The sequence below is a fragment of the Odontomachus brunneus genome, unplaced genomic scaffold (genome assembly GCF_010583005.1).
Source record: "Odontomachus brunneus isolate Ranch 3 - 2012 unplaced genomic scaffold, Obru_v1 Obru_scaffold_059, whole genome shotgun sequence".
Classification (NCBI taxonomy): Eukaryota; Metazoa; Arthropoda; class Insecta; order Hymenoptera; family Formicidae; genus Odontomachus; species Odontomachus brunneus.
Window position 1 is genome coordinate 1,169,799 of NW_022639509.1, and position 26,935 is coordinate 1,196,733.

The 26,935-nt window shown below is 44.3% G+C and overlaps 2 long non-coding RNA genes across 8 annotated transcripts in view; both read left to right on the top strand.

Moving 5' to 3' along the window:
* The window catches only part of LOC116845994, a 221,068-nt gene extending 213,236 nt beyond the window's left edge, over window positions 1-7,832 (top strand). For 3 of the 6 annotated variants that reach the window (XR_004378381.1, XR_004378379.1, XR_004378380.1), the window contains 7 exons: window positions 393-2,673; window positions 2,807-2,966; window positions 3,873-4,064; window positions 4,313-4,482; window positions 4,588-5,013; window positions 5,081-5,847; window positions 6,139-7,832. This is a non-coding gene — a long non-coding RNA (uncharacterized LOC116845994). Of the gene's footprint in view, window positions 1-392; window positions 2,674-2,806; window positions 3,445-3,872; window positions 4,065-4,312; window positions 4,483-4,587; window positions 5,014-5,066; window positions 5,848-6,138 lie in introns of all 6 variants that reach the window. The other 3 variants (XR_004378382.1, XR_004378383.1, XR_004378384.1) reach the window with 3 other exon arrangements.
* Window positions 7,833-13,877: 6,045 nt separating this feature from the next.
* Window positions 13,878-26,935, top strand: part of LOC116845985 — a 77,828-nt gene continuing 64,770 nt past the window's right edge. The window contains exons 1-3 of one of the 2 annotated variants that reach the window (XR_004378376.1): window positions 13,878-14,515; window positions 14,929-15,014; window positions 15,246-18,300. This is a non-coding gene — a long non-coding RNA (uncharacterized LOC116845985). The remainder of the gene's footprint in view (window positions 14,516-14,928; window positions 15,015-15,245; window positions 18,301-26,935) is intronic. The other variant, XR_004378375.1, reaches the window with a different exon arrangement.

Sequence of the window (26,935 nt, forward strand, 5' to 3'; positions counted from 1 at the left end):
CTCTCTCTCTCTCTCTCTCTCTCTCTCTCTCTCTCTCTATCTATCTATCTATCTCTCTCTGCCGAGGAAGAGAGACTCACGAGAAAGAGAGAGTAAGAGATAAAAATGAATGGAAAGAGAGAAGAGGGAGAAAGGGAGAGGGAGATGGAAAGAAGAAAGGAAAAGCGAGAGATAGACGGAAAGAGAACCATCATATGCCGGCTGGCTGATAACATTCTGGAAAACGCACAAAACGAGACGTTGCTGTTCCGTACCAAAACTCGCGGCAGCACGTTTGTTCATTTAAAAATCCAGAATGTTTTCGCATTCAGTTTCCTTATCGCATCCAATTAGACGCGTCCAATTAGTACGGCGCGAAGTCGCGTCTAAATTTCTATTTCTCTTTTTTATAGCGTAAAATGCGCTACCGGGAGGGTCAAAAGCGGAAACAGCGTCAACTTTAATTCACATGTCTGCTGCTCGAGGCTCACGTTTTTCAAGAGTTTCGCTCGGAAACCGCGAGTAGACTTCTCTTACTACCGTGACGAAATCACGGTTTAGCGCGGAGCGAGTAATATTAAACAAGAGAGGAACAGACCGGGATGTGAATTTCTTCTTTGTGGATGAAAGAACCCGTTCGTGCCAACTTGTTTGTCATGTGGAAATAATATGGAAGAGCCCCATAACAAATAAATGCGACCTACTATCTTTTGTGCCTTGTGCGATTAAATGACGGAAATATTATAATGTTTAAATTATCAGAGAGAGAGGAAGAGAAGTATATTGAGACTGGTCATCCATCAAAATTTGACCATCATAAATCGCTGTACAATTTTATTTCAATCATGATCACTTAACGTCGGTTTTTCTACATTACGACAGAATTGTTGCGATTACCGCTATTTATCGACAATTAATGAGCGCATAAGCTAATTGCAAACGCCATTACTGTGCAGGCAGGCCGCAGTCATGATTGGCGCGGTATCAGTCATTGTCTTCTCCCACTCTCATCTCCCTCCTTTGTGCCCCCTATTCTCTTCACACGTTTATAGCTCGACTCATCGCTATCTCTACCAAGGGAACTTCCCCATTGGTCCATGATCATCCCAATCGTAGCGATGCTCCCCACGTTCATCTCAGGCTTCTACTGCGTTCGCGCGAATCCCCGGTGTCTCTCGACTCCTCGGGATAGTCGGTGTGCGTGTGTAGAAGTATCTCGTTGGCGGGGTTGGACCGAAGGGAGCATCCGTTGTTCCCAATTGGTCGAGTCGCAGAAGCATCTCTGCTTATCTTCGCAGTTGCGCACGCTGACGCATTCGTTTCCCGTGCATCTGTTAGCACGTCGGCTAAAATGGAGACGCTTATCGTCCCCGAAAACTAATCGCGATTTTCGTTATTTAAATTAAGAAATTGTTACTTTATGTTGCGCAATAGAGAGTTAAAAGCACCTAGCAAAACATTTCCCATTAGATTGCTATAAAGTACATCAAAACCTATTAAGGAACAACTTTTAAGGAGGCGATATTCTATCGATCTCGCGGATTTAATTTAATTTTACAATTTAATTTTTATGACAGACCAGCGAGAGCCTCTCACTGCCGTACACACTCGACATTCTCCTTTAACGTCGTCGGCACGGAGCTCGTCTCCCAGAATAGCGAGAACTGTTAGTCATACATCCTGTCGTACATCGCGCTATAACCGGGCGCCGTGACGGTCTAACGCCATTATAGCAGACACGTTAGAAGAGAAGCGGGAGGTAGTAGAGACATCGAGAACAAGAAGGAGAGCAACATCTCGCGACGATGGCGAGGGAGGCGTGAGGAGGAAGACGAGTGTGAGAGAAAGAGACATAGAGAGAGAGAGAGAGAGAGAGAGAGAGAGAGAGAGAGAGGGGGAATGAGGGAGAGAGAGAGAGAGCAGCGGGAGAATGCACCGAGAGAGCGGTCGTTGCAGCGGTGCAGTAACACGCTGCTGCATCTATTCATACACACCGCCGGCTTCACCGACGTCAACGGCATTGGCAGCGCGGCTTGCGCGTATCCAACGTGAAACACTGACGAGAGAGAAAGAAGAGGAAGAGAGGAGAAGAGGAAGGGAGAGAAAGAGAGAGAAAGAAGGAAGGGGGAGAGAATCGGAGATAGAGTGAGAGAGAATAGGAGACAGGCTTGGCAACAGTGGCCACTTCTCGGTCTTCCTTCTTCTTCCTTCTCATTCCCTCATCTGCGTCCCTCTCTCGCTCGAGGTCTTTCTCCACGAAGGAACTCAAACGAGAGTCAGGGCGATGGAGAAGGAGGAGAGAATGGAGCCAAAGGAGGAGGAGGTGCAGTGACATCCACGGAGGGTGCGACCGAGCGAGATGGTATGATAATTGGAGGAGGAGACGGAGGAGAGAGGATCGAAGAGAGAAACCGACGCAGGTGGAGGACGGGGAGGCTGATGGGGAACGGAGGTAGCAGAGAGAGTCCCCTCAGGAGGCAGAGGAGGAACAGGAGGAGCAGGAGGAGCAAGAGGAGGAGGAGGAGGACGTGGAGGCAGAGGGAGGTGGTTACCATGGCTACCAGAAACCGCAGTCGCCGCCACCGACGATGCGAGAGGTGTCACTGACTCCTGGCAAAGCTACCGCGCACCAACACGCACCGAGTATGCGAGCACGTACGCGGACCTACACACACACCCCCTGGCTACGGACAGGTACGTGTGAGGGCGGTGGGCCGCGTCACTACAAATACGCATTGCGAGACACTGCCTGCGAAGTACCTTTCCGGTCTATCGCTGCCGCTAAGCCGACACTCCGCTCGTGACGAATTTCGTCTTTTGCCCGCAGCCGTTTGATCTCAGGTTCAGCATCCAGGCCGAGTCGTTAAGGATGTTGTGGAGGGACGGGTAACGGATGGGGTGAGGAACGACGGACTTTATGCGGATGTTTTGCGGCACGTCGAAAAGTAGAAAATGCGGTTGAAGGTAGAAGAATATGGAATGAAAGGGTATATTTTTATCTATATTTTTACCAATATTATTGTTTAATTAACAAGTCCGAAAGCACTGTTTGTTACATAAAACTGAAAAATTACATGCAAGATTATTAATACCACATCGTATTTTCGATGATTTTGAGAGAGAGAGAGAGAGATCAAAATTAATATTTTCAAAATTCGAGATATAATTGAGCTTTATTGCTTTTTGCTTTAATTTCGTTTCTTTTGAAATCTGGAAAAACGTTACGTTTCACGTTACGTTTAAATTGCGTGGAACACTATTGTACTTTGATAAAAAAAAACTCATTCCCTTTCGTTAAAGAGCACCACGAGTTTCGTCGACGAAAGAAACGAAGCCATCGGATGCTGTGACCTGTCGAGAATACGTACGACTTGCTGTGGGTGGTACTCGAAGTGATATTTCTGAGAATTTATGAGAGAGACACACGTGAAAGGCGCTCACGAGCGACCACCCACAATTTTCAATGTAAATGCTCTGTGGACAAATAATTTATAGAATCAATTCTCAAGTCCCAAACTCTCTGAAACAATTGCGATTTATGTCATATAATATATATGACATAGACGCGTTAAATGAAAAAAAAATTTATAATTAAAAATAAAATATATATTTGACTATTTGAAAGCACTAATTATTCCTTTGTGTACACAACGATCAACTGATCAATAATAGAAAAACAAGAAATTAAACATTCATTACGAACACGGATACGATAGGAAACAAAAGATCGTCTCTTAACAGCAGCCTCTCGTTTCCTCACTCCTTCGCTCTCCTTCCCTTTATTCTCTCTCGCTTTCTCTTTCTCCATCTCTTTCTCATGCTCACTGAGCGGGACGAAAATTAAATTAAGGCTTCCGAAAATAAACCCGGCGACATTCAATTGTTTCTCGCAGAGCCGAAACGACACGCGGCGACGACGACGACGACAACGACAACGACGACGACGACGAAGGCGGCGGCGGCGACCAAGCGACGCTGTCGAACCTCGTAAAAGATGAGAAACGATCTCAGCGCGGAATGGCCGACTTGACGATGTCTCGCACACGATCGTACTCTGGCACTGATGGCGATCGCGTCCGGCAAGGGTAGTTAAAAGAGCCGGTTGCGTTCAACGCGAAGGATTCGCGTACTCCATTACGAGGGAAAAAAATCAAAGAGAAAAGATTGCAAAACGAGAAAAGAGAATTGATATAAGTGGAAAACCGTTTGTTTTCTTCTGTTTAATTTTCTTAAAAGTTTTTATAATAATTGCTAGAATTTGTTTTTCAACAGTAGCTGTTAACCCGCGCTAATTGTGAATAATGGGCAGTTTCAATATTACATTATTTTTTAGGTATCTTCTTTTATGAAATACTATTTCGTTTTCATAAAAGTGTATCGCACATGAGAGCTGGTTGCACCGACGACTTGGATTAAACAGATCTCATTCGTGATGGCACCGAGGAAGGAATACACTTGACCCGAAAAATGGCTCCGCAGAAAACGGCGTTGATGGTATTCCTGGTGAGTTACGTTTATTCGTCCATTGGTGGCATTACGTTTGTGAAGCGAAACGGTCTCATTGTGCGCGCGCGGCGCGAGAGGGAACTTATGTAATCTTGCCGACAGGAAAAGGCAGCGGGAAACGAAAAAGGGGATGGCGCTTACGCCACTGCGGCGATGCTCTTTCCACGTCTTCGTCGCTTATCGCGTGTACAGTCCGATTCGCCTCGCGGTCTCCATGGAAACCCGCGGAAAAACCTATCGATTCTCTCTTTGGACTCCTCTGAAAGAGAACTCTTTCAAGAATCCCACGGTCCCTTTCCGCTCCTCTCTTATCCTCGCCGAATCTCTCTCGTCTTCGCCGAGGAGAAGCTTTTCCCTCTCCCACCGTCGTGTTTGACTCCCGCGCGTCTTTCGCGAGAGCGGAAGGGAGCGAGAAGAAGCGAATGGGAAAAGAAAAACAACAAGAGCAGGAAGAAGAAGAAGAAAGAGAAGACCAAGAAGAAGAAGAGGAGGAGTGAGAAGTGGGGCGCGGCAGCGCCGTTAAAAGAGGTTTATTTCGCTAATAAGACTGGACCTGTGCCGTGCTTATTGAAACAATAAAGAATCACCCCCGCAGGTGGAGCGAGGAAACCCTCAAGATGGCGGTCCCTTCCTGGTCACGCCGAGTGGATATGCCAGGAATACGTGCACTGGTTGCAGAGTGTCGGCTGATCAACTCCCGATGGATTTATCGCTGTGATATTGCGGTCCTCCCCGCACCTTTCTTCCCTTCTCTCGATACTCACGTCGTCGTTTACCACAATCTGCTTCTACAATCCCCAATCGACGTCCTCTCGCTATGAGAAGACGCTTAAAGGTGGATGTTCAAAAATGACGGTGGTAAGAAGTAGGACCGCGAGAGTTCCGAAATATGCACGACGATATATTCTAAATTATTAGCAATATGCATATTTTACATTGCAACCAAAGCTATACAAAAATTTCTCTTTTATCGAAACAATTGTTCGCGCGATACATATTCAAAACAGTAAAAATTCCGGCAAAAATCACGGCGCGGTTCTCTCATTGCTAATATATAAATCTGATTATCGTTGATATATATGTATATTTTTTTTCAACGAAAAGTCAACTGATTAAAAATAACGAATGGCCGATTCGTGGATCCGTATTAAGTTTGCGGTATTTGAGTGCCTCATGTACTAGAGAGAAATTTATTGGTTATCGGTTACTCTCACTTCTCCTTCGCGGCACCACCGGTAGTTTTATTTTACGTCTACCTTACCCCTTTCATCACCCTTTCCGTCCCTTCCTGAATTCGACCGTAGATTATTTGATACGCAGCTTTTTAATGCCGGATATTGCTGTGGAACTTTTTCTACAACGGTACTTTTATCCGCTGCTTCACCTGCATGGTGTTAAATAGTTTACTAATATTCGCGGTAATGCGACCATGTCTAATTACCACCGCACACCGTAAGTTTTTATCGCGACCGTTTCAGAGCATAATTCTAAAGTCAAAGTAGAAACTGCTCTCCTCTGTTACTTGCCAAGTTTCATATTTTATAAGTCGAAGTCTACAGTCTCAGCGTCGCGCCATTATACGCCGATAGTCCCGAGACTATCCTCGTACGTTATTAGTTGGAGTAACGAAACTTTTACGTGGACGAGTTACAGGCTGGGGATATCGCGCGAGACACGCTCCGGAGGATGGTGTGTCTGGTTGAGAATCGATAGAGCTCCTACCGAGACTACCCCGCGAGACACGAATTCCCGGATTCCATGTCGCCACCCCTAAAAACCCCATCTACTGAGCGCACCCCCTCCCCCCGCCTCTACCCCTCGATCCACCCCTTCGGTGCTCCTCGAGGCACCGTATTACCTCTGGACGAGAGGACTCCGAGCATGGAAAGAGAGGACGACCGAGGAGACGACGGAGCAGCGGCATAAAGACTCGGGGCGAGTTAAAGCGAGACAGCAGAAGAGGCGAGGGACGAATGGGGGGGGGGAGTGAGAAGGGGAAAGGGGCAAGGGAATAGAGGGCAGCGCAAGAGGGGACGAGAGGAGAGGAAAAGGGCTGGAGAGAGCAACGCGCGCGAGGGCCGAGCACAATGGACCGCCTCGGAGATTCGGAAATGTCGAGACCCACGACCCTGAATGGGAGACGGATGAGGACCTTGCCCCAGCTGGATCGCAGGACAATGCATCCTGGAAGACGAATGTTAACGCCGGCGATAACGCGGTTTAATGCAGAAATGGATGGTTTCTCGGACTCTCCTGTCAGTATCTCGAGCGTCCTATCGTTACGACTGTCGAGTCGAACTGTGGATTCGTTATTTAAGGGCTTCGTTAAGGATTATTTCGCCGAAAAATTTGCTCGATGACGCTGCACGCACACAGTCCAACAATAATACATCGGATACAACAAAAAGCATCGCGAGCACGATTATTACGGGACGCTCTTCTCGCGACATACGCTTTAATCCGAACGACAGGAGATTGTACGGCGTTCCAAACACGTTCGATAATTCTTGTGCCGAAGGCTGAACATTTGCTCGACGGAAAGACACGTAATAGCGCAGTTCCTCGTAACAAGGATATCACCCTTATTTGGCTTCTTATTTTATCGTCACGGTCGTGCGTAGCGCGCAAGGTCGTCGCTTGGTAATGTGTTTGAATAAGTGTCATCGTTTCGAATGAGCACGGATGACCCCCTTTACGTGTAAGCCTCCTCTACGGCACGTGTGACAACGCCCTGATAAACTTACCGAACTCGTAATTGATGTCGGAGATAATTGTACGTAATAACAGTATGTCATCGACTGGTATCGTCCTCAACTCGTAATTTTATTTGTCGTACGGTAAACACAGAAAACGACACAAAAAAGAAAGACGCAATCCCGAATCGTTAAATTACTATCAGGTCTAGAGCCGATCGATACTTAAATTTCAATGCTCTCATTACAGAATCATGAGAGATTATAAAGTTTGAGAAATTATAAAAAATAAAAAATACAATAAAAAAAATCCAAAAGGAAAGAAATTCATCAAATTTTACTTTTCCAATGATGAGTTAAGTAAAGACATTTTTTTTTTTTTCCTTTTCAAGATGTTTGTCATACTTCCCATCATCAGAAAAGTTGGATTTGAGAGAATCCACGCATTTCATTTCGTTCTCTTTAAATCTGTGTAATATGAGAGATATATTATAAAGTTTATTATAAGTTTTAGTGTAATTCTTTGTGTGATATTCAACGATTATTCTTTACAGTATTTTTAAAAACATGAAACATCGCACGGAGAAAAATAATTTTGTTCTTTTAGCAAAATCGTCGTTGCTACTGTATATTTGTAGTGACATCAAAAAAATTTAGTTGACGTAACTAATTTTACAAATTATTTGCTATTAGAGCAGAAGTAGTTTTGTTGCTAGAATAAAAAAAATTTATTTAGTGTATTTGTCCTAAGAATCACGTTAATTTGCTATTGATGCAAAATAATGTATCCTTAGCAAATTTATTGGCTATCGGAACAAAACTGCAACTGCTTATATAAATCTATCATAATTCTTATAGCAAAATAATGTGTAGATTCAGCAAATTATATCCAGTAAATAGTGATTAGTACTCTTAGCAAATTTTTTTGCTGTTCATATAATAACGAAAAGATTTTGTTAGACCAGCAGAAAATTTGTTGGGCCAGCAAATTATTTTTCTGCGTACGAATTCGTCTAAATACACCGATGTTCGAATATGTGATTGTTGTGTCGTTTATAAAACTCACGCGATCTACGAAATTGTATCTGCTCGATTAGTGCCCGAGTGTACTCTAAGCAATGAAACGCTATTATTGCTCGAATAGATTGCATAATATTTTACTACATGAAAAATAACGTACATGTAGTAATATTTTACTACATGTAAAATAACGTATCTCCTTGTACTTTGACTCTGTCGTGGTCGAGGGTACTTGGCTTAAGACGTAACTTATATCTGATAAGTTCTAAGTCTTCCGAAATTACCTTCGGCCTTCTATATCGACCCTTAAATTCACGATTCACGATTCGAGGTGCCTCTCGGCAATCTCGGCGCGGGCATACGCCGCGATATTATAGGGGCGAAAACGGTAAATGGCTCTAATAATGCGAAATCTCGGCGGCCATAAATACAAGCGGGCGATATCGGGGCGGTGATCTCGGTGGCATGTCCAGGAGCTGCGTTGCCGTGTCTCACGGTGTTGATACCGGGAGTGTACCCCACACGATACCCGCGTGAGTACCACGCGGGTACTCACGGCAGGTATGTGCGCGGCTTATCATACAGCTTACGAACGAGCGGTATACGGTCTTCCTGCTCCTTACACGAACGATATACGACGGTCACGATGTACCTGAACGAAATACTATTAATTCTATTTCCGATACATTGTTGACGAAACCCGAAAGTGAAGTGAGAGACTTGGTGAAGAAAATATACACGGACTCACTAAGAGCTGAAGTTCGCTGATGGAGTCTCTCCTCCAGATTCCTGGCAGGCGCCCGGGATGAAACACAATCACGAACGCAATACTTCCATATTTTAATTAAAGCGGGAACAAAAATCGATCTGCTCTCTGGGACAGCTACGGAGATAACTGTCGTTCTTACTCGAGTTTCTAGAACAAAAGAGAAAAAGAGTTATAATAAATAATCTTGCGAGAATACACAGACTACATTCCAAAGTGTGCTGACAGTATTGAAAATTTATAGTTCACATTGCGTATACTATGGATTCTCAATACTGTCAGCACATATATATTTTAGAATGCAGTTATAAAAATGTAATATTTAACCCATCATGGGAAAGATAGAATTTAGTGAATTTTGTTTTTTCTTTTTTGATGTATATTTATAATTTCTCAAATCTTATAATCTCTAATGATTCTGTGATGAGAGGATCAAAATTTAATAACAATTAACAGAAAAAATTCCTGAATGGAATACGTGAAGTATAATCGCCTAGTTGTATTATTATAATTTTCGTTACTAGGTAACGAAATAACATTCATATTTTGTGGTAAATATAAACGAAAAATTCTTAATTCTAATTCTTTAATAACAATTAACAGAAAAAATTCCTGAATGGAATACATAGAGTATTCCATTATGAACGTTACCTAATAACGAAAATTATAATAATACAATTAGGCGATAATAAATAATGGCGATAATATAATGTAAATGTATAATAAATAATGTTTGAATAATTAAATTGATTTTTAACACTAAGATATTCATCCCGATCTAAAAAACAAATTAATTATTCAACGTTATTAATAGTGAAACATATTTAGAGAAAATAATAATGTCGTAGAAAACGAAGTAACAAAAAGAATCTTATACACAGAAGGTCGTTGGTAACCCGTGATCGGAAAGTGTGGTCTGAGAGACGTGGAGACTCTCTCTCTTCATGATTCTCTTCGTGAATCTCTTGAATAACTAATTTATTTTTCAGATCGCGATGAATATCTTAGTGCTAAAAATCAATCAGACGTTTGTATATCACTGGAAAATTTCGAATATTTACTATCGCCATTATTTATTATCGTCTAGTTATATTATTATAATTTTCGTTATTAGGTAAAATTTCATGCGTTATAATTCCGAAAGCCGTGACAGGGTGCAGCTCTCCGTTTCGCGCGAAGACGATGAAAAACGGACGTATTAACTAGACCTCAGGATAGGGTAGAGTAGAGTAAGGTAGGTAGATAGGTGGGTAGGGGGTAGGATGAAAGACGGAAGCGAAGCATAAGGTAGATACACGATGTGAGACAGGAAGAAGTCGCGTGTCCGTCGCGCGTACAGTCTCACGCGCACCGCATACACCTGCGTGATCCTTCGACAAGACGTTATGACGCGTCAGGGCATAACCATCGGGGGTGGAAAATAGCCCCTGTGGCTACGCGTTTACTCCTCCCTCGAGGAGTCGTCTATCCCCGCGCAAAAGTATCCTCTGGCGAGCAGATTAGTCGCGTTTCACGAAAAAGTTGAACGGCGCGGCCTTCAAAATTTAAGCGTCCTACGAACGTCGCGTCTCGCGTTATCCTTGAAACGTCCGAGATCTCAAGATACATGACGGTTTCCGTCGACGAACTAATTAAGACCAGCTAATAACGATTCACGTTAACATCGCGATTCGCGTTCAGTCAGCTCGCTCTACGTGAAACGTTAATTTGTCAGTCCGTTTGTTTTGCAAATCGCGCGCCCGATGCCATAAATAACGATGTTAAACGCGACGTTATTTACGAGCGCGGCTCGCCAGTATTCCTCTTCGTGAGGGACAGCCGGTTCTTGCGTGTCAAGGCAATTCTTTCCGCGGCCATGGTAAAAGTACCCCGAGTACCACCCGCGCATATACGTTCTTTTGTGTACACTCTTTGGCTCTCCCCCGGCACCCTCGAAGACAATCTCGACGTCTCCGGCGGCAGCGGGGATGGCGTGTCGCGGTGGACATCACTCGGGGGTCAAGAGGGGCTATAGCGTGTCCGGTATCTCGTCGTGGGATCGCAAGAGACATTTCGTCCCTTCTCGCTCTTCCCCTCGCCAAGAAGTCGGCTCAGCTCCCACAAATGACCATCGCCGCGACCAGCAGGTCGCCACGAAGGTTCAACACGAAGTCAACCCCCACCTACCGCCCTCATCAACCCCCGTCGCTCGCCTTCGTATCTTCCAGCCACGTAATGCCACGTCCGCGCAGATGAAACGATAAACGGATTTATTATAGCTGGACGGGTGTGTGAAGACTATTCCAGAATGTTGACTTAAAGCCGTTTGGAACGACCCGTCGGTAAAATCATCGATAGCGGAAGAGGAGGTAACGCGACGCGGATCTTCTGCGAGAATTTTCATCAATTTCATACTTTAGATTTTATCGTTTTACTGCGGACGATGTTTATACTATCCGCAAATAGCGTGCTCCTTTTTTTTAAATTAACGCATATAACTACGTAGTGTACGTCATTTTCGCAGAGACGCAGATTCGAAAGTATCGAATTTTTGTAGAGTAACAAAAGCAAAGAGTACGAGAAAACCGAGACGAAAAGGTAGAGCTTTAACGAAGGACTCGCGACGCAAGATGTTATGTCTGTGAGACCCTGGGGTTCTCCGGTTCGATTACGTTTCGATACCTAAACAGCATTGACAAACATACCCTGCGTGCTCTATTTTGTCAGCCGAGTGGCCATTATCGTTCGTAACGCGAGACGAATTCAACGTCGCTTCGCACGATAAAATATGAACATTAATTCGATACTTTGATGCATTTTCCTATTCATCTTTAACTATTGTTGCTTTCTTATTATTTCAACGATCATGATTATCGAATGACGCCAATGTATTCATTTTCATAATCGTATTTAACCTTTACTATAGTTGCTTCGATTGAATTGCGTTTCTAAATTTTATACTGAGATATAACGCCAATAAATATTACATACCTCGTTTGAATTGCGTCGCGGTATCTGTTCCATTCGATTTTTCATTTCTCATGGTACAATATATTGTCAGGTAAAAAGAACAATCATTTCTCATTAGTAATTAAAGACGAACGTCTTTTTAGCTAGCTGTCCGGGCGCGAAAAGGACCAAATTCGAATCGCACTTCACCTCGATCTTTTGTAGAGTATGTGGCGCCTCGTAACGGTCTCTTTCAGGAACTAACTGGCACGTAACGGTTCTAACCGCGTAACGGTCTAACTATGTATTGAGTCTAATCGAGTAACGAGTCGAAATGTGAACTTTATTTGCCCGAGATTCGTGTCGTTCTCATGTAGTTTTAATTTTAGTCATAATTTTAGCTGTGATTTAATTAAACTTTCGTCGCTTATTAGCAGCAAGTGTTAACACGTTTATTCTTTGCTTCGTTTCCTACTTTATCTACATCAGATTTAATGTTCAACTAAAGTTTAATTGTTGTATACTATTTTAGTCAAATAGTCTTCCTTCTTTACACAAACACACACACACATATAGCTTTTCTTGTATACATTTATAATAAAACACAAATTTTTAATTTACCAACAAGGTAATTATTTTGCAGGCCGTAGTACCAGTGTTTCTGCTACGAGTCGCCACTTCTAGTTACGAAGAAGGTTATAATACGATTCAACGACGGATCAGCTTTATTTTCAAGTAACATTATTTTTAATACAACTCTACAACAAGATATTTTATTTTTTTAAATACTACGAAAAGCCAATGAGAGACGAGTCAAGTAATCTGTTTTCAAATAAAGTTAACGAGCAGAGTAAAGGGAAAACTTTAAAAGACACAATTCCGTACTTCGAGAGACATATAGTCGTCGTAATATTTTTATTTATGCGGTCACACGATAAGCAGTATAGATGCAGTTTCGTAGGATTTTTTGAGGCTGAGCAGAATCGCTAGGTAAATGTATAGGCTCTCGTATCGTTTTATTCATCCGTTTATAATATTAATATTCGATAATTTCCAAATCTCGATAATCAGTAGTTGTAAAGTAAATGTAGGAGTGTAGTGGACTGGAGAGAACGCATATATAATGGAATGTCATAATGTAGTGAGATATAACCACAGATGTCTATACTAAACTAGATTGCTAACAGGCTATTTAAAAACATGTAACGGTTTGTGTCCGATAAAGTTTCCGGTGCATGCGAGAAAATGGCTGCTGCTGCCATATATTTTCACTACGTTTAGTCATAAAATTCTGTTGTTGAAGATGAGCAAAGCAAATAACGTCCAATACCATCTATTTTTTTGTTACGACATTTTTTGATGCAATAAGATGGCATTTTTGGTTTTACGATAGTAATTTAATGGCCACGTTGACTCACATTGTACGTTGTAAGTACTCACACAAGTGACACGTCACACACACAGGACCGCCGCCATTTTCTCGCATGCAACCGGAAACCTTACGCGACACACGTTCGAAGCTCTTATTAGCAAGTTTAGTATAAACATCTGTGAATATAACGCAGAGTATTATAACCATATATGTAATACTACTATATTGTTAATCGCCCTATGTTGCCTATAAAAAGAGCTTGTCCCAGAATGGAAGGACAGACGATGTCCGAGGAGTATATTTTGACCGTAGTGCCACAGGCACGGCGATCAAATGATGTTATATATATAAAGTAAAAATGCCAATGCATGACATGTACCTAACCTGGATAGCTGCTTCCTTATTTGTGTAAACTAATATTTTCATTTGCAGCTGCTTTTTTTCGCATAAATAGCATTTTCGAGTGCTCACGTTTATAGCATATGGTATATATAACCTATTATATGTAACTTTGTATAACATATTTTATTTTCCCATTGGCGGATACGATCTATCTGATGCATGCGCATAACGTTCATAATACACTCAGAAAGAGAGAGAAATATATATTCCCGCACCGTGGTTCTGGGGCCGGACTTCTCTCTCATTTAGTAATATAGTAGCATTACATATATGATTATAACGCAGGGCGTATATCAAATAATATTATACGCCGCGTAGCGAAGCTTCCAGAGCGCCGCAGCGTACGTGCCGCGCGGCTCGGCGCGGCTCACGTACGCTGAAGGGCGCGCGACCTCTAAACAACAGCGCGTTACCTAGGCGACGCGCCAGCGCTCAGATCTACTTCGCACGCGAGCGCGATAACATCGCGCGACGTCGCGCATTATTTTCGGTTTTTCTAAAATGTCTTAAAACGTTGGTGACAGTGACAGTGGCACTTCTCGAGCACGTAGTGCCACGATCATTGTGGGTTAAGAGCGCCCTATGCGCGAAGTATGAAATTGACGGATAATTACTGCATCTTGTTTTCATAGTGTTTTAAGAGAAATACACTATTGAGCCTCGTTTATTTCATACATATACATCTTATTCTTACTTTTACGAATTCAGGCGACTCTCCGTCACTGTAATTAATCGGAAAACATTGTTCTCTGTCTCCGATCCGACGCGAAAAAGCTGCTGTACCAAAGTATGTAAACACGACATTGGAAGACTTGATTTTTTCATGCTGAGTGAGAGCTCGATTCGAAGGTAAATTCATAAATACTTTGTGCTCCTCAGTTTAATATTTTGTGATCGACAAGTTGAAGTGTAATTACGTGCTAAAATTGTCCGGCAAAATTCATTCAGTGATGATCGCGCAAGCCACTATAAAATTATTTACGCCCTTGTTTGCTAAGTCAAACAATGAAATCTGATCTAATCTAACTTGAAATTAACAGACTACTATATTTTATTTTTATTTTATTTTTATTTTTATTTTATTTTATATTTTATTTTATATTTTATTTTATATTTTATTTTATATTTTATTTTATTTTTGCTAAATTTAAAAGAGAAATATACGGTCGAATCTTGTTTTCTCGTGCTAAATACATTTTATTTTCACTTGTACTAATTTGAACTTCTCCTTCGCTGTAATTAATTAGACAAAATGTTTTCAGATCTAACGTATAGAAAGCTGTTATTCCAGAGGATGCAAGCATGTTACCAGAGGATCTGGTTCGGGCAAAGTGGGGTTGGCTCGAAGGTAAATTTATAAATTCTTTGTACTTCTCAGTTTAATCTTTTGTGATTATTCAACTGTGATTATTTTATTGTGAGATGTATATATAATCACCTGTTAAAAACTACCCAACAAATATCAACGAATGAGAGGCTATATATATATATATATATATATATATATATATATATATATATACTTTTATTGAGTCAAATATTTTAATTTAATCAGCAAAATGTTATCTTTCTGTTACAGAATTGGAAGCAGAACGTGGCCACCCCTCGCAGTATGCTGAGGTAAGTGAGAAAACTGATTACGAGGAAATTTAAAGTGGTAAACAATGATCAAACATTAAGATCAGTGCGATTTACGTTCCTTATAGATTTTTGTAAAAAATATGGCTTAAAACAATTAGGGAATAATTTCTTGAAACGCTTGTGTTATCTGATAAATATTTCAAGAACAATAAATATATTTTTCTTACAAAAATAACTTGCTTAATCTTTAATATGAGTAATATAACGTAATAATAAAATATATATATGAATGTGATAATGAAATATACATATGAAATATATATATGAATGTGATAATGAATAGCTTGATATAATAATGAACGTATTTATTTACATATGTGTGTGTTACTTTACACACATCTATTTATTTTCGCACTTATTTCAAAGTATAAAATTATTTGATGTAACTGTTCATCTGCTATGATTCCCTGATTGTTGTTGTTATGTATTATGCACATTAAAATTGCACTACTACGCGCGAATTTCGCAATTGTTTAATTTATGTTAATTCAGATCTCGTAATTGTCGCAGTCATTTACTTCGTCATTTTTTCATATGTTCGTACATACATAAATTCATGTGATAATTGCGCGTTTCACGGATATCTCGTGAGATTAAATTTGTCACAATATTGCTAAGATAAATATCAACAAGTAATTTACCGACAAAGCAATTCAATATAACGGTAGCACGTGTTATTCGTGAAAAGTAAGTCGGACATACACAAACCGAGCTTTTCGCTTGTTTACACGTCACGATTATGGAGTTTAACGCCTTTTTTGTTTACATATCATATATAACGTGATCGACCTATATTTTAGATGTTTACACATGCAAATGCGAATCTAAATTGAAATCTTGATTGATGATGCTACATCACACAATTTTTTTCTATTCTTTCAGCTTTTTCTTTTCCAGCGTCAGAAAAAAACATACAGATTATAAGCAAATAATTATTTCTTTATTCTCTTCATTGATCTTTATTAGATTATTTAAGTAATGCATACTCTCCGTAAATCGCACTGATTTTTAACGAAAAACGCAAGCGGCTGCCCGCTGCGACTTCAGACTGAATAGTTTGAAAGCGCCATAGCGTGTTCACACGTAAACACCGCATCGCGTATCTCAATCGTTGAGATGATTTGCTACGGAGTGGAACGCGGCGCAATCTCGTAAGCCGTTTCGTATTCTCGCAATTTTAGCTCGCTCAAGGGTGAGTCTCGTGCGCGAATCGTGATCGGGAGTGCCGCAAGTAAGTGTTCGCGCGTTCGTCGTAGAAAAACAACGTTGGAAGTGCGTGTATCTCGCGACACTGGCCAGCGGGAGTGCCGAGATAAGTAACGCGCGTCCGTCGTTCAATGGCCGGTTCGAGTCGTCAAACCGTCGCGCTGACGATTCACCGAAGGAACTTTGTGCGCGAGCTGTAAGGAAAGTAAGCGTGTTCGTGCGATAAAATACCGCCGAATAGCCGCCAAAAAGAGACAGCCCGCGAGTACGGCGAATGAGTGTCGCCCGTATCTCAAGATGATATCTCAAGCGTTACGATGTTCAGTCAGTCGTGGAACGGCGAACGGCGCAGCAGTGCTTGGTAAGCTGCTCTACGTCTTTTGTGATTTCGCCTAACCAAAGTGCAAATTTTCGTTACTGAGACTGCCAAAAATGATTGTTGCGCGTGTGTGTGCCGGAGAACACAGTGAATCCTGAAAGTGGACATATCTGAAATAGAACATCGGGGATGTCGAGCGAGGTAACCGCGATCGTTGTGAAATGACTGTGGGAGATTGAAATCGTTAGACTGTGCTTGCTGGATAAAAGCATCGTGTGCGAATCATCGTGAATACCGAAAATGAATCTCGTATTGTGAGTAGAATATCGTGAAATAGACACGGACGATAAGTATCTCGTGGAGTCGCCAGGAGTGTCGCGTAAATTTCACTTCGAGCTCGCCTACGCGCCCCTCCTCTCTTTTGGATATCGATCTCAAAATTGTATTAAAAAGCTGACAATCCTCTCAACGGAAAAGATTGAATACACGTTCGAATTGACTATATTGAGATACGGGTAGTTAAGTGCGCTCGTGGCCCACAGATGGCGGGAGTGCGGCTCGATCGATGAGAAACCGAATCAGCTGCGAATCCCGCCGCGGTAACAGTCGGTACAAAGCGAGCTGACCTGTCGACGGCGTATCGCGCGTACAAACTTGCTGCTTACTTGCTGCCGCCGTCTCGCGGCGGAGTTGACGATTGTTCGCGGCGGCGGTCGACCACACGCAGGGATACCAACGAGCGTGTGCAGCCACGGCATACCGTACGCGGTGTCGCGTCATAAACAACTGCTCGTTACATCGCCGAGCGCCTTCCCCCCCGAATTTGTCGTGGACTGGGCCCTCGGTGGCGCACGGCCGCTCCTCGCGACCCGTCCGATCGCCGGAAGTGAGTTACGAGCGCGTCGCGGCCGCGCAAGGACACTCGTGCTCCGTTATTTCCACGGGGGCCCTATCAGTAGTTCGTGTCAGTGCGCGGGTTGGCAAGCATTGGCCAAGTGCAGTGGAGCTGCCATTTTCCGTGTGTTGTACGGTGATAGGGAGAAGGACAGACAGAGAGAAAGAGAGACAGACAGAGAGGGGAAGCGAAAGAGAAAAAGATAGAGGAAGAGAGAACAGGAGAGGAACAGAGACCGAGAGAGAGTGTAGTGCTGCGGGCGGCTGAGAGGGGCGGGGGGGCTCGAGGAAGATCCGGATTTTCGCGCTACGAGAGACAGATCGCCCTCGTGTGCGAGTTCGCGGGAGGAAAGAACGCGATCGCTTTCCTCGTAGTGTCGCGCTCGTGATCGTCGTCGTCATCGGCACCGTCGTTGACCTCGACATCTTCATCGTCGTCATCGTCGTCGTCACCGCCGTCGTCGTCGTCACCGTCGAGTCTACGCCCGCTGGCAGGTGAGAGGCGCAAGGTGGAGGCCCACGACGCGGGGGCGAGTGTTCGAAACTGGACCGACGATCAAGGTTAGTGATCAAGGTTAGTGGTAGTTATCTCTCGTAGTCGGATGCGTTTGATTCTCGCGATGATCTCGAGAGCAGCACGAAACGGAGGACGGTACTCGCTCGCGAGCGCGATCGCGTCGTGATTCTTCTTCCGGATGCCGCGAGATTGTCAGCGGTTAACAGTATGTACGCGGGAATGTATCAGGTTTCAGGGTAGCATCACTGTCACTCCGTCCGACGCGCGCGAGACCTCGCCGTATGTCGTAAAAATTCGCCAGCTGGTGAATAGCAGGCTCGCCAGACGTGCCACGCGTGATCGCGTTGATGTAACGTTTGCTCCTTTCATTTGTTTCTCTCGAGATCTCGCCTCGGAACAGTCCGAGCTTCTTTTGCTTCCGACACGAAACATATATTGTGTGAATATTAAACGCACAGTGTGCATTTGATTTGAAATGTATTTTTCGCGTGTCAAACGCGCGAAACTGGAACGCGAAACCTGAATTAAGACCTGATTTCCGCGAGCTGCGGAAATGCATCGAACTTCTTTTGGATAAACGTTAAATTGTTGAAGACGCTTGGCGATTTCACGAAATCACAGATTTTACTTATGCATCTTATATTCATGTATTTATGCATTGAGAGCACAGGAAAAAGAAAATTCGCGTATATTTCTTTCGTGTAGGCCGTGAGATAGGCGTAAAACGGAGACACGCGAACGGCAATAATATCGGCGTGCTGCTGGCATTGAATTTACGTGTATTATGCGAATATGCCGAATTTTAATTTTTGCATTATGCATTACGGGTTTTTCTCAATCGCGTTCCAAGCGAGCCTCCGCTTTGTAAGGTGTCCTTTATGTATGTATCTCCTCCTATCGCGTATTCTGATACAACAATTGGCGTACGGTCAAAAGTCGCAATATGCATTTGTATGCGCGTTTTTCTTCCACAATACGGCTCGATCGAGAATATCCCCGGACCGGCGATCCACCGCGATAAGGAAACGTTCGTGCCGCGTAAAAGTCAGCGTACGCCATAATATGCCCTCAGAACGCGTATCACGAAGGATGTTGTCATAAGATTATGCATAAAACGACCTACTTGCTACCGTTTATTTTCACAACGCTCAGCAAAAAAGAGACACGCATGAAGAAGGAGGTCTCACTGATGTAACCTTGATCGACTCGAGAAGGCGCGATGTTCAGGCGCGTACGTGGAGAAGTACATAGTGATAAATTTTACGATACGTCGCGATTGTCAAAGCACGCTTATTTGCGCTTAATGAATCGCACGCGAATGAATCCCGCTATGCACCTGAGGTCTATGGAGCGCCTCTCAATGAAACGCGTGTCGCATCTTCATGTCTCGTTACGCTCAGTGACGCCGCGGTGATTGCCTTATCGCGCGGCTCTCATTATCTATCTCTTTTGTCAGCACATTAAGAATATAAAACATAGATTGATAGAGCACTTGCGTCGGATAAAACTCTTCGACATGCGCCGTACGCAATAACATTAAAATATCAGTTTTTCGAGCAGCAGCAAGATTGCGCGATTTTATTTTATTAACTTTTTTTGTGGTACTCTCTCTCGCGCACATACTTTACGCGATATAAGTCCTCCTCGATTGAATTGAGAGAATTTCCGGGTCTTACTTGGTCGGTGAACTCCATGTTTCATTTATTTAACGCGCGCTAATTCTTACCGATACATACACACCCTGCGCGCAAAACTACCGCGTCGTTTTTCCGGGATATAAAGCGACTCTCTCGTGATAAATAACGACTTTACGGGATACTTGACGTACCCACGTACTTTCTCTGGATCTCCGTTACTCCGGCTAATTCGAATCGATCAGTCCGCGATGGAGATTAGCCCGCACCAAAATAGACCGCGCGCGCGCTATACGCGTATCGATCTGAATTCCCCGCGGCCGCACGAATGAGCGTGCATTCCGACGCGGATGTTTTTTCCTCGATCAGCTGAGCGCTCGCGCATTCCTTCCGCCGACTCATTAAACGAGCACGTTCACGTGTTTTGCCAGCCGACATTAAGGAAGTCTTTACGACTTGTGGAGCTCGTGCGAGAGAAATTTCTCTGTGGATTAACAGTGATGTTATGACGGACGGAGAGCGCGCGCGCTGGGGCGAACAGTGATGATACTCGCGTCACGAGTGAAGGATCGAAGATCTATTCGCGTGAAAAACAAACTGGCGATTTGAGCGGTCAGTAAAGCGGAATGATCGAACGGGAATCAATTTGCAATTCATTTGTTTACATATTTTTGACGCTGAAGTTTCGCGAATGTCCTCGAACTTTGGTTCTTACGGGACAATGTTTACTCGAACTTTCTGATAAAATTATCGAACACAACTGTAGAAAAATATTGACAATACTGAATATATTCAAGAAGCGAGTCGACTCAGGGACAACCAGACTTCGAAAACGAACCGCGGTCAGCTCCTCTTTGCCACGAAGTACGTTCAGCCCGAGCTATCGTGAGAATCGCGGTGTAGTGCTGCGAGCTTGAGCAATTAACTCGCGATAATGTGGCAACGTTACGTGCCGTAATCGTAACAAAAACATTTCGCAAGAATCGCACAGTTCGTGGGTATTAGGAGCTGGAGCGCGACCGGTGCGGTACGTCTTCGTGTTCTTAGAGCGATACTCATGCCGATATAATCTCTTCCTCTCTCGCCGAGTAAAGCTTTTAACGCTGTGTCGTCGCCGTGACGTTGCCGTGACGTCGTAATCAACCGGCGTACGCAAGCGCGACTATTAAATCCCGCGCACCAATGTTTTGCCAGATTGTTAATTGCGTTATTATCTCCCGCTGTGTCGATTTTCTCTGTGCCGCTCTTTTCCGGTTTCCTTACGTGCGCGCGAGAGAACTCTGAATGTTTAGTAGTTCGTCGTCGGTCGCACGTCTCGCTTAAACGATAATCGTACATTTGGCCATGATACGCGACTTTCCGACTTTCGACTGTCGGATACTCAGTTTGTCGCACCTGCGAAATCTGGCAGCCGACTTTACACGGACAGGCACGCCGTATAACGTCATTCTCTCTTATCAAGCCATTAATTAAAGTTAACCGAAGCTTTAGCTAATTCTTTCCCTCTCTTTCTCTCCACTTCTTTCTGAAAATCTTAATTGACTTGAATGAAGATTATAGAGAGACGGCCTGTACGTAGTGGAGAATCTATTTCCTTAATGTCGACTGCCATGTTCGCGCAGGTGTTGCAGCGGTGCTATGCGAAGCCTTTGTGATACTCTGCGAGGCGAAAGTTACGAGTTAAGGGAGTCAGGTTGGAGCGGGCACGAGGGAGTTTCAACTAGGGGAATAACCTGTAATCTTTGTTTCTCGCAGCCCTTGTGCGCGCGCTCGCAATTTCGTCCTTGGCGAATCTTAAAACTCTGTCGTTTTCGTTCCCTCGAAGCGGCGATCATTCGCAAAGTCATCTCTTTTTCTTGCTTTCTCTCTCTTTCAGTAATCACCCGTAACTTAATTTTAGCTTCAATCTTTCTGGAAATACTGAATCACGGGGTTTCTAAACGCGATTCTAAATATAATGTCTTGAAACGTGCGGATCTCCTCGGCTTGTCTCCGATGAAGTCGAACTACAAATGCTCAATCAACAGTCTGCAATTAACTTTCATTCGAGAAACAACAGCCGCTATTCGCTACTTTGATCTCGCGCACGATAAGATTCCCTCTTTTCCCCTTTGTCGCTCAGAATTCAAAGCGCGACATTCAGAACGAGCGATTCGACGTTGCGATTGCATTGCGCGAATTTCCCCGACCGCCGACGTGGCCGGCGTTATTTTTATTTAAGCACATGTATCGCATTTTTCAAGTGCCGCATAGCAGCACTCCCGCGCAGCGGGAGCGACGCCGCCGCCGCCTGCTCGTCGCTGAAACACGCGCGGAGAATCACAAAAACGGACCGTCCCTGCTCGTCGTGCCACTCGCGCGCAATTACTTTTTCCGATTTAGCAGCGCGGCGTGAAAGTAAATTGCCTGGTGCATCGTCGGACCGCAAACTCAGGTAACGTCGCCGCGGTAGCCGATTTCGCATAATTAGGTAGACAAAATTACTTCCCCCGACTGTCCTCCAACTTGCTGCTCACCGAACTCGCGCCGGTAGCGCGCGTTATCTCGAATTGAAATGGCGAATGAAGGACCCCTTATATTTAGAGAATCTGTTGCGAATTTATTAAAGCTTCTATAAAAAGTTCCGGGCTTTAGGACATTCGAAAGAGGGCGTGCGATATTGTGTTTGCGTGACTTTTGTTCGTCTAATTATATAAAACATCGTCTAGCGTGCGTCGCCCAGAATAGACAACGTAACTGTTTTGCAGTAATGCGACTTGGACCCTTTCCAGGGAAACAGCTAAGCAGACTTCTCTCTTTCTCTCCTTCCCGCGCTTCGCGTTATAACTCACGATTTAAAACTCATAAGGCCGCGTTCTTGCGGCGCTTTTTACGAGTCTTCGTGGCCGCGGCGACTCCTCTCTATCCCCGTGGAAAGTTTTGCACGCGAAAACCCACGCGCCCTCTTAAGTATCCGAGGTAATATCGTGTCATAAACAAGGTACAGTGCCTCTTTCTTAAGCCTCATTACTTATTTCCAACGCTGTCGCGCACGGTAACACAGCCACACACAGTGATAGTTTATCCATAACACCGACCGAAAATATAACCCGCGAGGATCATGCGGATCTTGTCGAGATTCCTCTTGGAAAATGTTTATCGTGTTAGAGGGAATCGCGACTCCAAAGAGGATTAGTGTGAATATACTCGTGAAGCTCCAACTGGGAAACAACGTTTTCCGAATATATCTTTAAAAATATATCAATATTCCTTCAAGGTAGAATTAAACCCGAGTATTTTTCCCCGACAAGTAGAAATCTAAATTGGATTAACGCTGAGCTCGTTACTCGAGCGCTCACTCCGCTCTTCATATTTTATTTCAACGTTTCCTTTTCCGCGTCTTCGACGCTTCCTCTCCGTGTATCTTCCTCGAGCGACTTGACGATCGCGCGTTTCATGGACTTAGAGCCGAACGACTGCAAAATCTCAAACCGTCGAGGCAAGCCGCGCGAAATGGTAATCGCGAGAAATCGTCGAGTCGAGTCGTCAGAGCACATTTAGAAACCGTTGACTCGCCCCCGCAGGATAATCCGGTCCTGAAAACCTGATGTCACCGGCAATATTTGTTTCGTGCGGCGGCATTATTCGATATACGTTCGACGACACATAAAAGTCATGTCATGGTCGTTGGCGTCCTCCTCTGCTGACCTGACAGTTATTGCGTTGTTCCGCCGTTGTCCCGTGCTGGAAGGTCTCTCCGTCGTCCAGCGTTGTTCCAGCCAGATATCCAACACGCCCACGACCATGCACTATCGTCCGTCTTGGCGAGACACTGGCGTGTCTGTGCGCTTGTTCATTTTGTGCGTGCGTGCGTGCGTGTGCGCGAGCGTGTGGGCACGCTGTCGCAGTCGCGGCGGGTCAATGGCTCCAGACTTGTGTGTGAGGAAGCCGATAAGAATCGAACAGCGCGCGTTTAAGACGAGACTCCGTCACGTGTCGCCGTCGCGTATCGTCCGTGACATTCACGGCGAGCCGCCCGGTAAACTCGACGCGCCGAAACTCCTCTCCGATCGCTGGTCGTTTCTGCATTTGTTAGAATACATTAAGCGAACTATGCGTGGGATCAAATGTCTGTTGAGCGACATGCTCGTGGAGAAGCCACCGAGATGACATCGACGACGAATATTTCGCGCGCAAGAGAAAAAAAACTTTCCACTTTTCCTCCGAACTCGGCGTTAATTCGTCTTCCCGTGGGAACGTACCGACGTCGCGACATTACATTACTCGAAATATCGTTCCCGCGACCAGAGAATCGCAATATCCAAGAGGCGGTTTCGCAAATCTGTTAGAAAGATAGATATGCCCGCGATATATCTTCCGAACGATGCAAACGATCGTCTTGAAAGAATTAAATGGCGCTGCCGGCACAGAAGAAGAAAGGGCGGACGTGCATTCCGCTAAAGCTTAATTAAAGTATGGCAGTAGATCCCGTGCTTGATAATACGGTGCTATTATATTCCGACGATTCTCCCGGCAAGGTGGAAATTGCAGTTTCACGACAGTATACGTGTCCTGCAATTTATTACGTTTACTGTGATCTATATTTATCGCGCGTCTCGAGTTCATATTTTCCGAGCGGATATACAGCTTGCTCGTTTTCCACCCTTTCTTTTTTTCCTTCTTTTATTTCTCCTCCTTTTTTTTCTATATAAACCATAATGATGCCGTAGAGCTCGGCGTAGAGCGCGCCAAGATTTCTCACGTGTCATTGAAGCGCTGCATCCTATGGTACGGCGATAAAATGATAAACCTTTGCTCTCTCATGCGTTACTTTACCTACCCTAGCAGCGTAATGCACTCTCCACTATCCCTCGCGCCGTTCATGCCGGAGACAATAAATCGCCGTGTGCCACTTGGCAGCTCCTGAAAATAGGCGAATCACTTTCTGCTTTATTTAAAATGGCGCGAATATTCTTCTCAAACACTCGAAAATCTCTGAAAGAGAAGGGAAAAATAGTATAAAAAGGAAAAAAGGAAGAGAGACAGATATTCAGGACAAGTACTGCGAACAGCGCAAGTACAAGCAGACGTCTCATTATTCAAAATCGATAACCTGATTCCGAGCTCACGCTCCGCATTTATTTTCGTACGTTCGCCCGCGCGAATTTCATATATAATACGACAGATTTTCGACGAAAAAAGAAATTAAACCGGGCAAAAAAAGACACGGCTCGTTCTAAATTTACAAAAGAATTTACGGCCGAATAACTGTGTATCTGTGTGTGAGATTTATCGTAAAGCAAATGTAGCAACTTCGATCTTGGCGCTCGCCGCACAGATGACGAGAAAAAATGCCGATCCATTTTAAAACGCGAGGTCGTCGTAAATCGTACAAGCGTCTCTCGCATAAATAATGATTCCGACTCTGGGGCGTTCATCATGGAAAAGCGGGTTGATACATCTCGCCGAGAGTTTTCCGCCATGCACGGTGAATTCGCCACCACCTTCCTTTTCTCGGGCTCGAGCGAGGGCGGGCGGTTGAGTAGAACCGACGGCAGGAAACGAGTAGCACTTTGTACAAAGGCCGCGGCCACTGAAAATGGCTGCTCCTTTTTCTCTGCAAATGCACTTCTCGCCGAGTGGAAGCGACGTCCGCGTTGTGCGCGCGACGGTGGTCACTGCGAGCCCCGTTGGCGTAGACCCCGGCGCTTTAGCGCCTTTCGCACCGGGAGTTTCGATCAGCGGTGTTAAATGTGTTCTCGATAGCGCCGTAATTTCGCTCGAGTCCCACTTCCCACCGTCCGCCCCCCTATCGATTTCGATTGATCGCAAACACTGACGGGACGAGACCGAAAAAAATACAAAAAGTGAGAGAAAGAGAGAGGAGTCGTCCTATCTCGGCGGCGAGAGCACAAGTGTCGCCGAATTGCCGCTGTCGGATCAGCAATATCGTAGATCTTTTTTTAACGGCGCGCGCGAAAAGATACGATCCCCGTTTGCATATGCGTCCTTCCTTTCACCGGCTCAGTGTTTTCGGCTGATATTGCCGGTGTCTCAGAAGCGCTTTCTTAACATTCGCGGTCGTCCCATGTCGAAAGATCGATAATTCTTAAGTATTTTAACGGTGAGAATGGTATCAAAACTTGTTGTATAGAATTTTATCGCCAAGGAATAGATCGACATTCTGCAGTAATTGACTATCCTTTCGTTTCACTTGAAATCGGTATTGGAAACATGTTAAAATTGAAAGGAATTTATATAAAAAAGGAAAGCGATGTAGTCTCTCCTTGTAGGAACGAGACGACGAGAATTAGTCGACAAGACGTTATTCTCTGTCTCCTATTCATTATTCTATTTCCCATTTAAATACTGCCTATTAAGTTTACGATTTATGATTAGTTCAATTTTTTATTATCAGTTTTGAAAAAAGGAAAATTACTTGGAAATGATAGGGAAGGTGTTATTTGATCCCTCGATGTCGCGAAATCGGAGCACAAATTATTGGTCACTGGCTTGCTCCTTCTCAAACGTACTTAAAGTCTAAGTACTTTCGAAGTTGTCGCACGTGATGGGAGTCGGGAAAAACGCGAAAGTGCGAGAATACCCTCGCCGGTCGCCGGCGCTTTAACCCAATTGCCTTGACCAACATTCATGTATGTCTGCCATTACGCAAGTACGGTAACTCGGTCGCAGGCGACCGGCGGAGGTATTGGCAGAAGCTATAAGTCACGTCCGCGTGTCACAATAGAGAAACGGTGGCGACGGTTCGCCGTGTCGCTATCCGCCGCGCACTGTTTCGCCAATTTGTTTCGCTCGGCACGACGTAACGCCGTGTTCATACACGGCGCGTTCGCGCGCGTCTCGTCGATTTTCCGCACAGATTACGCTTCTTCACCGGTATTCGTCGTAACGGGGAACGGGTTCTGCCGCTGGTGTGGCAATCTTCCGAGCGAGGAATTACCGAGTTTCATTCGAACGTAATCGAATTCGGTAGGCGCGAAGCCCGAACGGTTGATTTGATCGATGCAACGTTTAATCTTTGCACGTAAAGCATTAAGTGTCAATCGGTTCGTGTCAGT